At 41.2% G+C, this 15,653-nt stretch overlaps 1 long non-coding RNA gene across 3 annotated transcripts in view; it reads left to right on the top strand.

Moving 5' to 3' along the window:
• Nucleotides 1–15,653, top strand: part of LOC104850221 — a 54,038-nt gene that overhangs the window by 893 nt on the left and 37,492 nt on the right. For all 3 annotated transcript variants that reach the window (XR_776915.3, XR_776914.3, XR_776916.3), the window contains exon 2: nucleotides 1,205–1,287. This is a non-coding gene — a long non-coding RNA (uncharacterized LOC104850221). The remainder of the gene's footprint in view (nucleotides 1–1,204; nucleotides 1,288–15,653) is intronic.

The raw sequence follows: 15,653 nt of genomic DNA, 5'->3' as shown, positions 1-15,653 counted from the left end.
CCCAGCGTGGATTCCCGGTCTCGCAGCGCGCCCTAGTGGACACCCTGCCCCTCTCCTCCTCCCTCCCCACCCCCCGGACGTCCGCGCTTCTCCTGGCTGGCCTTACAATCTGCAATATATATTATTTCTTCCAAAGTATTGACAATGTGTGAGACTCCGGTAACCCCGGAGCTCTTGTCTATAATCAGCACATTTACTCACATTTAGGGGGAAAAATCCGAATTAAATCCCCTTGACCCTGGATTGGGTTACAGTGTCATTTTTCCCTGGATCCTCTTTTAAATCCACTCCACACTGCCTCTCTGTCTATTACATGCTAATTTAATTTTACTGTGGACGATATTTTCAGCATTTGCTGAGGACAGTAAATTTTGTAGTTTATGTTATCTCACTTTTTATGACTTTTTAACACTTAATAAAATTTTATTAGAGCACTTTTGTGTTTACAAGGCCACAAAACTCTTGGCAGGTTGTCAGAAGTCCTTTTTATTATGATCCTACTGATATATTGCGAGTAATGAAATAATCATGTCCAGAAATGTATCAAAGGCCAGAGGGATTATCCCACTTAATAGCTCCACAGATGCGCCCAGAAGGATGTGGACGCGGGCAGGACGGGGCTTCAAGGCGGCAGGAGGAAGGAGGCAGCCCCCGCTCCTTCCTTTACCATTTCGGTGGCTTTCCTAAAAGGGTCATGTGACTTTCCGTGGTCTCAATAAAAAAAAGAATTTATTCTATTGCAAAATGTGCTTTTCTTTTTATTCTCCTTGTGTGGGCATTTAAGGCTTTTCCTAGTGGCAGTGGGGCTGGCTCAGCACATCCCCGTTGTCTGTCACTTTCTCTTTTCTAAGTACTTTCGTACCATGTAAGCAGGCGTTGAGCGTGAGACTTCTACAGCCTACGCTGCAGGCATCGGGAAGGACCTAGGAGGTCGCAAGGGGTTTTAATGCCCTTCCTCTCTTGCCAACACTATTTTTTGCTCTTGGTTTTTGGTTTGGTTTGGTTTTGCAAAACAGGCAACAGCGATCTGAGGACTCTGCTTTCTGCCTTGTACCAGAGAGCCACAGTATGTGCTGCATTTATGTGGTTTAGGTTTTTAGTCTTTTTGTTTTTCTTTTTTGTTGTTGTTGTTATGACTCGTAATAAAAAGGACTGAGATGCTGCAGGTTTTCTTTTAAAAATTTTTTCCTTTTCTTTTAAATAGGTGCAGGATCGTGTAGCATGCTGGTGTTAAGTTCATTCTTGCTGCAAGAGAAGGCCATTCTACTTCCTGACCCCCAAAGCAAGGTGGGTGGCTTTGTTTTATAATTAAATTTTCTGTCTGGTCTCATAGTTCTCTCTCTGCTATTTCCTAAATAGCGTGCCAGAGTGATAACAGAAATGAGGAATGGACGCATAAATGGAGTGATTTTGAAATGACTGTTGCTATATCCATAACACGTGTTCTCCTAAAACTTTGGCTTTGGAGGACTTTGGTAGTTTTTTTCACAAGTATGTGTGAGTGTGTGTGTGTGTGTGTGTGTGTGCGCGCGCATGCACGCGCATGTGTGTGTTATATCCCAACACGTCACATTGGGATTTTGTAATCTGTCATTGTTGAACACAGTCCCTGGGAAACAAGCGCGAGCCTCCCTCTGGACAGCCTCCATCACACGTGCGTGAGCTCTCCCGTTCACATGTATGTAGGCTACTCTGGAGGGCTCTTTGATTGCAACTTTAGGGGAGCAATTTTGTTTTTGTATGTCATTTGCTACCCACTACTTAGCACCTGGTCTGGTATCTCCTGTGTGCCTGTGATGCTCTAGGTTCTAAAAAGAGCATTATGAAGGATTGCCCCATCCCTTAAAAAGATTTATGTGCTGAAACTATTTTGCACATCATTTTTCTTTTTATGATGTTTTCCATTTGCAAAAATAAGACATTTTTTTCTTTTTTCAAATTTTCCAATAGTGAAAGAAGTAGAAAAGGAAGCAATATAAGGCTCTGAGTAAGCACTCTTCTTCCATTACTGCCTGTTTGTGTTCTTTATCTTTTACTGCAAAAGGAGGAGAAAGAGATTCAGATTGTAGCCCTCTAAATTTCACAGTGTTTTCCATAAGGGAATTTATGCCCAAGTGTGGGAATCAAGAAGAACATATTAATCTTCATTCGGCTGTAAAGTGACAGCTTGATTTTATAAGTACTTTGTGTCTAGGAGAATTTCAATAACTTCAAAAGCTGCAATAGTTTGCAAATTAAAAATCTGTCTGATTAGATTATGGGAAGTAAACCTTCCCTAAGGCAGACATTTTTAATGCACCTAAGTGTTTGTAGATTGGTTTACGTATGATAACTGATGTCATAGTCGTGGAACGTTTACCTGGTGTTCACAGGGACATTTTGGTCCTTTCTGAAGGATTCAGAGTGGAAAGGAAAAAGTGAAGCCTCGTCCTATCGTCCAGGAAATCCTTCAGGGCAAAGCAGAGAGGAACCCAGCCAGGGGTGTGAAAGGCCCCTCAGCAGTCCAGGTGCTGTCAGAGAGCAGGAGGTGCAGGGTGGCCAGGAGGCCTAAAGCCACTTTGCTCATTCTAATTCGATTCTGCTGTGCATCGCTCCTGAGGCCTTGGACAAGTCACTTAGCCTCTTTGCTTAGTTTCTTCATCTGTAAGATGAGGTTAATTTCAGTAGCTCCCTCCCAGTTTTGTTAGGGGTAAAAGTGCTAATTCCTATGAAATGCCTAAAATAGACCTTGGTACTTCTTAAAACAAACCCAGGCAAACTGTCATAATCACCACGTAGCTCAGGACCCGGCACATGGTAAGCCAGTAAATGCTTGTTGGGTGCCTGGTGAATGCTATTTTCTTAACTGTCCTCATTGGCTCGGGGCGGCTCATGGGACAATAGTGAAGGCCATGGTGGTCTCAGGCATGGACTTGACTCTGCTGACAGTGGACAACACGCAGGAAAGCTTCTGTTTGACTTCTGTGGATTTCCATATGGTCTCTTCAACTGATAATTGGGTTATTTAGTTTTTGAGAAAAGAAAGTCCACATTTTATTTGAGTCTCTACATCATTCGTTGTATGAGTAACAGATAATTAATAATCTAATATATTTCACATATCATAGCCCTCTATTAAATCTATTATTTAATACACAGTAGTGATAGGCACTGTGCTAAATTCTTTGCATACATTATTTGTAACCCAATACTGACTCTTCATACAGGTAGTTACCACAATTACTACTTTAAAGGTAAAGAATAGAAAGCTCAGAGAAGTCAAGTGACTTTCCCAAAGTCACACAGATAGAAACAGATGTGGAAGTTTATCTTAGTCTCTGAGAAGGTAAAGCTTGCGCGGTAGGCAATGCTCCACACTGCCTCTCACTGTTTGGCTTTCAAGAGCCCCAAATGAATTTGTTCATTTATAGTTATTATGCAAATTATGATAAAAGTGAAAATGGTCATGATTGAGAGCCAGGTCTTTTATCCCTGAAAGGTCCTGAATTGTGATCGAGGGGATGACACATAGCCCATGCTGCAGGCCTTGCCTGTCCCATCCCACTACTCCAAGCAAATTCTTGGACAGAGCCAGCAGAGAAGTCAGGGTACCTTCCCCACTTTGGAAAAATGTGATTAAGCTGAATGTACTGCATATAGTCTTAAAACATCCAGAGAACAGACTTATGTGGTGATTAAAGGCTAAAAAATCAGAGCCTGTACAAGTGGGTGGCAGAGCAGTTTGTTTTTGTTTTGTTTTGTTTTTTAATCTTAACCAAAGGCTCCTCAAGACTTCAAAGATCGTCATTCTGCCAAGATTCGTAGTGGGTGTCCTGGCCATTTCAGTGAACACAGAACAGTCCAAGATAATAAGGAAGGCCTGAATGTGTGGACAAGGTTTAGTGGATAAGCAAAAGTAATAATGTAGGAGCCTGAGCTTAACCACAGTACTAATTCTGCACCCTGGGAATAAATCATACAGAAACCTCAAAGAGAGAACCAAGGAGCCAATGAGGGCTATAGGGAATGCTTAATACTCCCCAATAAAAGAGTCCATCCAAGTTAAATTTTGTAAGTCGATGGTGGAAAGATGAGAGCCAGTGGCAGCTGTCTGTAAATCCTACACTTTTCCTGAGAAGGAAAGGCTTTATCTAAGGTGGAGGGAGACTTCGCCACAGACAGAACAGTTAGGGTTAAACTCTGACTCCTGACTGCTGGAAGAGAGGGAGGGAAAGGGGGAGCAGATGAAGGCTGCTGCCTAAGAACGCATGATTCTACAGAGTCCAAGCTCACCTCAGAAATCCGGAAGTAACAAACCATAAGCCAGGAACCAAGGCTGTGCCAGGCTGGGGAGGCCTTGCTGGGAAACAGGCTGCGTTTGCCAGTTCTCTGACATATGTGATACAAGCTCTTGATTCAACCCTTCTGTCTCATCCTCATCCCTGAGTTTTCCTTTTTAAGACAGAGAACGAATCAGATTTTAAATACATGTTAATGGAGTTGAGGGAACTTAAAGTATATTTAGAGTTTGTTTTGAGTGTTTCACTATGAAATATGAATAAAAATTTTTACATAATGAGGAACTTATTCTCTTGATGAATGACTAATACGAAGAGAAAACTAAAAATGCAGCATCTGCTGCTAAACTCAATCCCACCCAAATAAAACTACTGTATAATGCTACATACATTAAAGTGGGGATTTAGAAATCTGTAGAAAGAATGTAGTGCAGAGATGCTAACCTATATTTCAGCAGACCCAATTTTATACTGTCAAAACTTTTAAGGATCTTGAGCCATTTTCTTCACCCTTTCTTCTGCATCTGCGAATTTTCCAAGTTAAAGTTTATTGCAAAAACAGGTTTTGAATGATAATGCATCTCATTGGAAAAGGTCTGAGTACTTTTTGATTATTTGATGGAAAGAATGCATGCTTTTCCTTTTTATACATCTTTCAGACCAACTGCTCTGATATAAATAAAATCTTAAAAAACGTATTCACTCTTTTTAGGCTAAGACCAAACATGGTCTTGAATGATTGCTGAAAGGACATTCAGAGTGAAATGTTATCTCAGCTCCACTCTAGCCTGCAGATCAGCCCTTATTCACCAAAGTTTCGGGATCTAGAACAAATACAAGGGCCAGCAAGGCCAAAATGCAAAACCATGGCCAACAAAGCAGTGAACACCAGCGGGCTCCTGGGACAGGAAGCCACTGGGATCTGGTTGCTAGGAGACACTTGTCTTTCCCTGACAGCAGGAAGATGTCCTTGAGCATGGCTTCCCCTGGTTGCCTTTGGACAAGCTGTGAATCAGTCTGTCCTCCATAGTGCTGTCTTCCCAGCAGGGCTGACCAGCCCCATATTATAGGTACCACCAAGAGACAGTGGTGGGTCCTGTTTCCTTGGAAAGTTTCTGTTTTTCTGATGTAGTTTTCTGAAATCAATAAATAATATATCTACTCTGAGTTATGAGAAAAAGGAAAAAATAGCTTCCTGTATGATACTTGCACCTCTAAGAATGTTACAAAATGAAATCACATGCTAAACGGGGTGAAAAAGCTAACGGGTTGTTAAGAGAGTGAAAAAGGAAGAAGATAATTAGTTAATGGTAATTAAAAAGGAATCTCACGGGGGAGAAAGTCCTAGAGCTGGAGGATTCACCCAGGGGGTAATGGTTCCGGCCTGGGAACACTGCAGCAGGAGCTGGGAGCTGGCAGGTGGAGTTGGGTGGCTGGAGGCAGTGAACTTGGCTTCCTTGCTCAGAGGGACGCCCCAGCACCTAGGACAGTGCCTGGAAAGCAGCGGGAGCTCAGGGCTAAAGGAGCGCAGGAGAAGGCAGGTGCTAGAAGATGGGTGGCAGAGTGGGGGCACAATTGGCACTTCAGGGAAAAGCCAAGTAGAAGAATGTGCAGTGGCAAACTGCCAGAGCATCTGTTCCAGAAAATGGTGAGAAATGAGGTGGGCCAGGCAGGGCATAGACCAGTTAAGAAGACTCAAAAACCAAACAGAAAATGGCCTAACAAATTAAGGAGCTATCATGAGATTCCTAGCCTGGAAGAGATCAATGTTTTATGATTAACACATGTTCTGCCAAATGCATTATTTCTTAAATATGTGTGGTTTATTAGATGTCAATTATAATATCATCAAGCTGTTAAAATTACATGATCCTGTTACATGTTCAATATTTGATGAAGTGGACCTTGTTATCATTTCATTTTTACAGATGAGGAAACCGAGATCCAAAGTGAGCGGTCTGTGGCTTGCCCGGGGTCCTATGTTTCAAAGACAAGCCAAGGCTTCTGGGTCTCTGCCTTCACATGTGCTGTTTGTTCCTTGCTGGAAGCAGCCCTCTACTGAGGGATTTGGGACAAAATGAGCCTGTGGTTGGAGCAGCCAGCTGGGAGGAGATGGCAGATGGCTGTGAGGGGGCTGCAGGGCCGCTGTAGGGGTTAACAGTGGGGGAGCCTTCTTCCTTGCCTGTCCTTACCTGGCCTTACCTTTCTCCCCATTCATTCTTCTTCCTTACCAGTGTCTCAGATGCCTAAGTGATTTCTTCTCGCTAAGAATTGTGGGACTCCTTGGCAGCTTTAGAGCACTGCTATACTACTGGGCGATGAAAGGCAACACCTTCCAGATCTGAAATGTCACATCGGTGGTCCCTCTCTGAAAAAGTAGGATGGGAAATGAGAACTCAAAGGATGAGATTAGTAGTCTATAATATATTTCTAAAAATTGAGCTAGGCATGGTTCTTACCCATAATCCCAGGTACTTGGGAGGCTGAGGTAAAGATCACAAGTTCAAAGTTAGCTTGGGCAATTTAGTGATACTCTGTCCCAAAATTAAAAAAAAAGGGGGGGCTAGGGGTAAAGCTCAGTAGTATAGCACTTGCCTAACATGCACGAGGCCCTGGGTGTAGTCACCAGTGTGTGCACTTGCGCGTGCACGCGCACACACACACACACACACACACACACACACACACATATTCCCAGGAACGGACCCTAAGCTTTGGACAATGCATAGGAATGTTTGCATTTAAATATATATTTAAAAGACCATCTTCTAGACCTGGTTTCAGAAGCATGTACCCGTCTTTGACGTGTGCGAGCGAATCACTTAGAGTACTTATAAGCAACTAGACCACTTCGAAGAGCCAGCATCATAAATGCTCTGGGTTATGGAGGCAGATGTCTCTGAAGTTGGAATCCGCTTTCTACCATGGCTCATACTCAGTGTTACTTAATCTCTTTGAGCCTCACTTTCCTCATCTGTCAAATGGGAACAATGAATTGATTGTGACAATGACACAACCATGAAAGCTGCTGAGTGCAGCACCGGGAATACCTTGCCCCCTCACCATGGTAGCCAGCAGCATCTTCATCCACAACACTGCCTAAAACATTTTGTCCTAGTTCGTGGCATTGAGAAAAACAGCTTTCTTTCCCTTTTGTCTTTTAAACACTGTATTTTATATTTTTAACGAGTACATGTTTGCAGTACAAAATAATCATATCCCTCATGGGGACTTGGTACATGTGCATAACACATCTTCATTCTTTTATCATCCCCTTCCCAATCGCTCCTTCTAGCTTTTGGTCTCCTTCTCTTTTTGCAAAAGATTGATTTTATTTTGCTCTTTATGTTTTGAATTTCTCATCTAAGAGAAACCATTCAATATTTAAGATTGGTTTCTTTAGCTATTTGGGTGTCAGCAAGACTGAAGTTTATATTCGTGATGCTACAACTTCAGTGATTGTTTTTCCTGCGTAAGCCCTGTCAGCAGCCTCTCTTTTCAACTCACATGCATAGAGCTATTCAGTCAGTGACAGAAGAGTCATAGGAAATGTTTGCTGAGTGAACATGTGAAATGGCTACCGCCAGATCTCAAGCAAATGGATTTTCTTCCATTGATTCCAGTGAGGAGTCTGTTTCAGGGTTAGGGTGAGCTGTTGATAAGCAAGAGGCACTGTGGAGTAGAGATTACTGCATCCTCCCAGTCATTTCAAAATTCCTCTTCATTGTAATGCAAAGCAACTGGCTGGAAAAAGAAAACCTAGTTAACTAGTACTTTTTAGGGAAAATATCTAGGTTGGCATTGGCAAGAGCTCCCCTCACTAAACTCCTCTCCACACTTTACCATTGGGTGACTAGATTGACTCACTGTTCCCAACTAACCAGCTTTACCTGGCAGAATTTGGGTGACTGAACTCTTGGTTCATGTTCTTCTCCGAAAGCGTCACCAGCTGTTCTTGAGAGGACAGATGTGACGATCTCCAGTCCCTCCCCTCTGAGTCTCACTAATTCTAATAGTTCACTGCCGAACCCCAGTTTGCATCAGGGCTATGGAAGGGATGTAGAACGTTAGTATTAAGCAGTTGAACGACTGGCATATTGGGGTAGAAGACAAGCGGATGGCCAGGAGATCGAGCAGCCTGCCAGAGGGAAGCACAGTTTGGGTCAGCAAGACATTATACAAACACCTGGAAACAAGAGCTCTCTTCTTAGAATCAGTTGTGCGCCCAACTCTTTACTCGTTCAATAGTATTTTGAAAGTAAGATATTTTGTATGTATTAAGCTTATACTTTGTTATGAAAGGTTCTTCCAGAGCCCGCCAAAAATATTAAGTTCTAAGTGATTTTCAATAGGCTGTAAGATCCTGTTAAAGTCACTTCCCTTCAGGGCCCCTTCATCTGAGACTCAGATTGCCACGCCCACACCCATTTGCAAGCCCATCCCTGGATTTGTTTGGAGACATCTCTCCTCAGGATCAGGCTCTGTACTTCTCCCAATGTACCTAGCCCAGGGATCCCATCATCCTGGACCACCAGAGCTGTGTCTGAGAAACATTTTTCCTCAGCACACATTTTCCCACCCATTCACTCATTTATCCATTTCTTTTTTTTCTTTTTGGTACCAGGGATCGAATTCGGGTCCTTGCGCTAGCAAAGCAAGCGCCGGAACCACTGAGTTAAATCCCCGGCCCTATCCATTTCTTAACTAATATCCTCCCGCAGGCTGTACATTCTGAAAAGTGGACACCACTCTTGTTTGCTTGACTACTTCATCTCTAAAACTACCTACAGGGTACCCATTGCAGAATATTTGTTCAATAAACGAATGAACTGTTATCGCATACGTACTATGTATTAAAACAGGAGGAAGTATTGATATGACAAACGACAACTCCTGCTTTCCTGGTGTTCACTATTGTTTTCCAGGATGGCTCTGTCCCTGTAAGAAAAAATAGCTTTCAAGGCTGCTAAGGCCTTTTTTATATTTAATTGACAGGCTGGTTCACTAATTGACAGTGTAATGCACTAAAACAGATGCCCAACACCCTTCTGAGGGAAAAGAGAACAGCAACAAAATCCCCAGCTCCTCACCAGACTGACTCTTGAGCATTTCTTCCTGAAGTGCACAGCACCTCCAGCCGCTAATGGTTAGAGAGACTTTGGGGACACAGATCTTAATGTGCTGCTTCCTACAGGTCTTGTTAGTTCCTAAAACCATCTGTAAGAAGTTACTGTGTTTGGCTTTCCTAAGCCATGTTTTTCAAGCAACATTTAATTAGTGCTTGTTAGATGTTTCCAGCGCTTTGGCCGCTTCTGTCCTCCCTGCTGTTTCTTCTTGGTCAGCGTATTTTCTGGTAGTGTTGTTCCCAGGAAAGGACGCCGGACGCTTCTGTTTGGAATGTTCCTCTGTGTGTCCACGTGAAGCAAAGTCAGTGGCAGCTGAAGGGAGATCAGGCTGTCAGATCCGCTGCACAGCAAAGTTTTCATGTTCACGGCAGCTCTTTTGAAAGGCACCCGGCTTTGACATTTTTGGAGAAAGCTGAGACCTCAAGATGGGTTTGGAACTGACCGCTATAGGAGTGTACGCTGGAGCCCAAGAGAAGAATGTCACAAAAGGAAATGTACTTGAAATATTAAGTCTAAGCCCTTTTGTGAAACTTCACAGAAAGGAGTTCACTGGGAAAGGTATGCTTCTTAGTTACCCTAGGAGTAACCACAAAAAACCCTGCAAATGAGTTCATGGTACTGAGAAAATCCACCAATACTCACTAAAAGAATAAATATGTTGAATGTAGTTCAATTATTTTGGAAAAATTTTTAGTAATCATAAAATTAACTAACATTTCAGACAGTTTTACAAAGTAAGACGTTTTTATTGAGCTTCCTCCAGATTCTTTATTGGTATTTGGATTAAAATGGCTGATTCTTGGGGCTGAATAATCACAAATGCACGTCAAATCTGGTTATGCATAAGAAAAGTATTTTAGGACAATAGGGAATATTTGAAAATGAGGAAATGAAGGAATGCATATCTAGATAAATTAAGAAATATTATATAATCTACTAAGAAAACACTGATTTTTTTCCCAAAACACATTCAGGAACAAAAATTTTCATGCTGGTTAATGATAATTAAAACAAATTTCCTTTATCTTTGAGTTTTAATGTGCTCCTGTAAGGTGATCTTTGATTAAGGAGGAAGTACAACAAATGTAATTCAGACCTAGCCGAATGATTAAGTCTCTGTACCCCACCATAAGGTAGTTTCTATTAGAATCCTATTTGCCTTCATAATCTAAAACTTCTAAATATATTAAAGGCTTCCCTGATGGATTAGTGTTTGGCCATGGGTGTCAAAACATTTCCTGCTGGGTCCTGAACCACTAACAAGCTTTTTGTTTGGGAGGAGGGGGGCGCAGGGCGGGAGGGAGAGAGCAGAGACAGAAGAAGGGTTTGAGTTGGTCAGTTCTTGGCATCTGAAATCTTTATCAGTCGCAGCAACTTTTTTGGCATCTGTTGATTTGTGGTATTGTTGTTTATCCGTATATCTTCCACTTGGACTCATTGTTTAGATGCAGACATCTCAGGACCATCTGCAATCTTGCTAGGTAGTCGTCGCAGCCCCTCTGGATGTCTGCTTGTCAGTTATAATTACATCCTTGCTCCCAAAGTTGTGAGATATTCCCGATCTCCTTTGAACACATTGCTGGGGTGTGCCACAGTTTCAAGCTGTTGTGAGAGGCTGCTTTGGTCCTACTTGGAGACAAGATTTATGAAATGAAGAGGGCTATCCACTTCCCGGGAGGGGTAGCTGTTTTCGTCTGCATTGGGTTTAACGATATAGCAGTTTCCTCTGAGGCCCGTATAACTCACTCTTTGAACACCAAGAGAAATAGTACATCCGAAAATTATTTCCATGGTGTTGCCATGTTTACTGTTTCCTGTTGTCTTTGTCTGAAAGTATCTTAACAAAAATTAGGGTTGAGCATAAAAACATTTGAGGCAGGGGATGAAAGGAGTTGTTATTAAGTTTCCCTTCCAGGTTAATGTGGTGGCCTTTGATTTAAGCCCTGTAGGCTCAGGACAGGATATGACACCAATTAAAAACATGAAACTTAATTTTTGGACTAAACAATCGCACAGTCCTTCTTCTGGTATCTGGTGGAAGGCTACTGACATGACACTTATTTCTCAGCCGCAATCTGAAATTTATTGTCAGCTTTATTTAAGGAACAAGGGAAGCAACTATTAGCGCACCTAAAGGCCTAGCAACATCTCACAATTATAAGCAACATGTTGCTACCTGATAACTGTCCACACAAGGTCAAACTAACTCTGTGAGCTTAATCTACTCATCTTGGGTGAGAAGGTATGTTTTGATATAAGAGTTAAATGTCAGAAGAAGTCAGTGACTTTATCTCAAAAAAGTAAAGAAAATTTGTACTAACAACCTCTTCTTAGCCTTAACTTTAAATTGCATTTTTCTCCAGAGGGTTGTAGTAGTCACTGAAAATCAAGTTTAGATAGCAATCACAAAAGAATACATGAGCCGTTTCAAAAAGATGAAAAGTAATGCGTTGGGGTAATGTATTTAAATTATCAAATTAAATATTAACGTTTATTTTTAATGCAAAGTAATTAAAATGAAAGCGTGCAACATATAATGGGCTGGGTCAACCTCCCCGTCTTTTCACTTTGACACCTTGTTTAACTCCAGCTAATGATCCTATGAAAAAAGTATTAGTGGTTTCAGTTCAGCCCCTGGTGGTCTATGTCACATATTGCATGACCTGCTGGTGGGTCCTCCAGGGCTATTTCTCATTTACAGACAGTCACCTTTTATAATTCTGACTGGAGGTGGAGGGTGTGTGGAGGGAGAGTGTCCTGTTTTAACCTGTTTATTATGCGCTTGAAAATAGTGAAAAGGTTTATAGAAAGAAGTCAAATTAAATTTTGTAAGACACTTCAGTATGTATGCATGTTCAAATTTGAACCTACCACTCTATGTGAAGCTCAAGTCATTATGTTTAAAACAAAAAAGTCCCTTATGTCTTCTACTCCAAGTGGAAAATTACCGCACACTGCAGTTTTTCTAGCCACGGACATTCTCATTTCCCATGTGCAGTTGGTTAGCTCCTCACTATATCCCCAAGGAATCTGTGTGAGCCTGAAACACAGCAGAAAAATGATAATTTCCACACTTAAAAAGAGCCAAGGCAGCATTCGTAATGATTGCAAATAGGAACAGAAGATGTGGAAGGGGACGGAAAGATTGGCCCTTGTTTCCTTCCCCCTTTGTAAAAAACAACACTGCAGGGTGCCCAGGTGAGAGCTGAATGTGTCTTTGCTGTTTAATTTTTACAACATATTAGGAAAAATGAAAACACACCAACTCTCTTAAATATCCTAAGTCAAAGTTGAAAGCAGCAAAAGCTAAAATACAAGGAATCACCAAGGCCAAATTCATTACCCAGCTTTGTGACCTGCTAGAAGCATTCCCGGGGACTGCAGTTCACTTAGGTTTGCTTTCGCTCTGAGCTTGAGTGTTAAATTGTGACCAGTCTTTTCTGTCCTTCTGTCAAATGTGCAGTCGATTGTTTCAGCATTACACACGCATGCTCTGTATATTTAAAGAGAAAATACCTCTAGCTACTTGATGACAGTGTTTTTAAAAGCGGCTTAATATTAGGATTAGAGCATAGCACACTCGCCGAGGCGACTCCTGTGGTCACAACGTGTTAACTGTGTGCTGTGCCACCATTTCATTGTGTCTGAGCGGGCAGCAAAATGGTGGTTGCAGTATTTTGTTGTACAAGGGCTCCTTCGTTTTCAGGCTCAGATCACAGAATCAGTTTGTACACCAATGGAAAAGCCAGGTTTCTCAGGCCCGGGCACTGATTAAATAAAGCACACACATAAATCTTCTTCCACTTACTAATTTCAGCAAAATTATAGATAAATAGAGAGAAAGTCCTGGTTAAAATTTTAAAATGCAACAGAAATGATATTTTAGTTAAACATGAAACTCCCAGTGTTGGTAACTGCATATGTTATTAATAGACCTTCCAGCGTCACAGTTAGTAAGCTGCCTTAAGAAAAGATCCAAGACAGAGTTAGCGTAGGGAATGTGAATGTTTTACTTGTGAATAAACGATCTTTCCAGATCAAGGTTGAGGTCATTGGCAAGCTAGTTTAGGTGAGCTCATTCCATAGTTATTTGCACATGCAAATCAGGATTCTAGTATTTTTAAAAAATACTGCCTTTTGTTTATGAAAAGGTTTTGATTGATTTCTTTAAAAAACGTAATATTAAAATAACTAAACATTATACCTTTGTTAATTGTGTGCAGTTTGATCAGCTTCTAAATGTAACCAAAGCTAAGATAAGTTAACTGGATCTCAAGTTGAAGAGAGGTGAATTTGACTAAGAGAAGAATTTGACATTGCCCTGTACTACCTACAGCTGATTACGACTCTCTTTTGTTTAAAGACGACACTTTCTTCTCAGTGAGGTACATATTTTAAGACTGTAGAAAACTGAAGCTCATAACATATAGTACTTGATGTTTTTTTCTTTTTGACTGTAGTTGCCAAACATTTGAGATTATAAAAATGATAGTGCTACATAAAATAGACCTGCAGCAACACTGTTTATGGCACACACACAACAATATTATTTTCTGCTATTTGGTGTGGAGAAGTTGTAAATAGGAAAATGTGTAAGCTATTAAATCCAGTAGCAATAGGACTCTTAAAGCAAGGTTTATTATACCAATGCCTGAAAATCTTTACTTTTTTATTTCTCTGTGTTAAGTTTTCATGTTTGCAGCAGTATTTTAGCTCTAGAGCTATTTATTTGGTAGCATCTTGGAAAAGGAAATGGACAGATGTCTATAAACAAAGGGCTCCACCTGGTGGTAGAGAGATGGTATGAAACGTTGGCGAAAACATGCTGCAAAGGCAGATGGAAGGGCAGCAGTGTGCGTGCGTGCGTGTGTGTGTGTGTGTGTGTGTGTGTGTGTGTGTGTGTGTGTGTGTGTGTGTGTGTGTGTGCGTGTGTGTGTGTGTGTGTGTGTGAAGGAAAGAGAATGACACCATTCCTCAATTTGGAAATTTGGATTCCGACGTTGTTATAGCTTCCCACACAACATCATTTGACTACTTTTAAATTCAGTCCTTTCAATACATTTATAATGATTTTATCCAATACATCGATAAATCATTTTATCCCAAATACTGTACATACATCTGAACAGATATTAAGGTGTGGCCTTGACAGACCCTAAGAACAATAAAAGGCAGACCACCTATATCATCTGGTCATCTAGCAGCAATGACATCCAGCAGACAAATTTAAACAAAGGAGAAATTTGCCGCAGCAGCGCGGAGGTGCTCTCTGGTGGCTTTGTGCTCACCTCAGTGGAGGATGTGGGAAGGATGCGACAGGAAGCTCAGACAGAGCAGGGGAAAATGGCTTCGAATCCATGACTAAGAAACAGAAAACTGTTTAGTTTTAAATGTCATCTGTGGCTGAAATATTGAGGAATTGGAATTTACGTATTGCAACTCTTCCACCTTTGAAACTCTAAAATTAGGCCAGGAATTACATATATCAAATGCTATGCAAAATGTAAAATAGGCATGGCCGTTTATGGCTCTCTGCGTAAGGTGGAAATTAAATCTTCAGCCTCCAATAAAATTGTATTTCTATAATAAAACTGCTGCACCTTGACTCTAGACTACATTGAATCCCAAATTAAACACCCCATTTGCTGTACTGTAACAAGCAAAAGGGTTTGCTACACTGAACAATATTACAGATAGGAAAAAAAGTATTATGTTTCCCTTTACCACCTATAGGGAGTACACCAAAAAAGGCTTGTTCCTTGCCTCTTCTTATGAATTCAATGGCTAAAAAAAAAAAGAAAGAAAGAAAGAAAGAAAGAAGGGAAATTTGTGAGGTTTGTCTTTTATTGCTCACATTTATATTTCTTCCTAAATTATATAAATCATTTTAAGTGGTTAGGCCTAAAAAAGTCAATCAAGTAGGATATTTACTACAAAGTGTCCTACTGCATTTCCTGGACAGGTCAGGCTCGTAAGCAGGAACAGCTGGGGTGCTAGCAGCTAGGTACACTTCTTTATGTGTTGTATATAATATGGACGCCTTCCCTATAGCACACATACTGCTACAGAATCCACGAAAGTTTTAAACTCGGGGTCACATTATATGTCTCTCTCACACAGTAGTGATCTCAAAGAATTAAACTGGCTGTTACTTTAGGCCGTCTAATGTTATAGGTTGATATTTTTCCCTGTCATGTTATGGCTTGGTCACCACTGGCTTCTGTTCTTTGTGAAGTGGCTTTACTGGAAA

The sequence above is a fragment of the Fukomys damarensis genome, unplaced genomic scaffold (assembly GCF_012274545.1).
Source record: "Fukomys damarensis isolate Sample0158 unplaced genomic scaffold, DMR_v1.0_HiC HiC_scaffold_26, whole genome shotgun sequence".
Lineage (NCBI taxonomy): Eukaryota > Metazoa > Chordata > Mammalia > Rodentia > Bathyergidae > Fukomys > Fukomys damarensis.
This window is presented reverse-complemented; position numbering and strand designations above follow the sequence as displayed.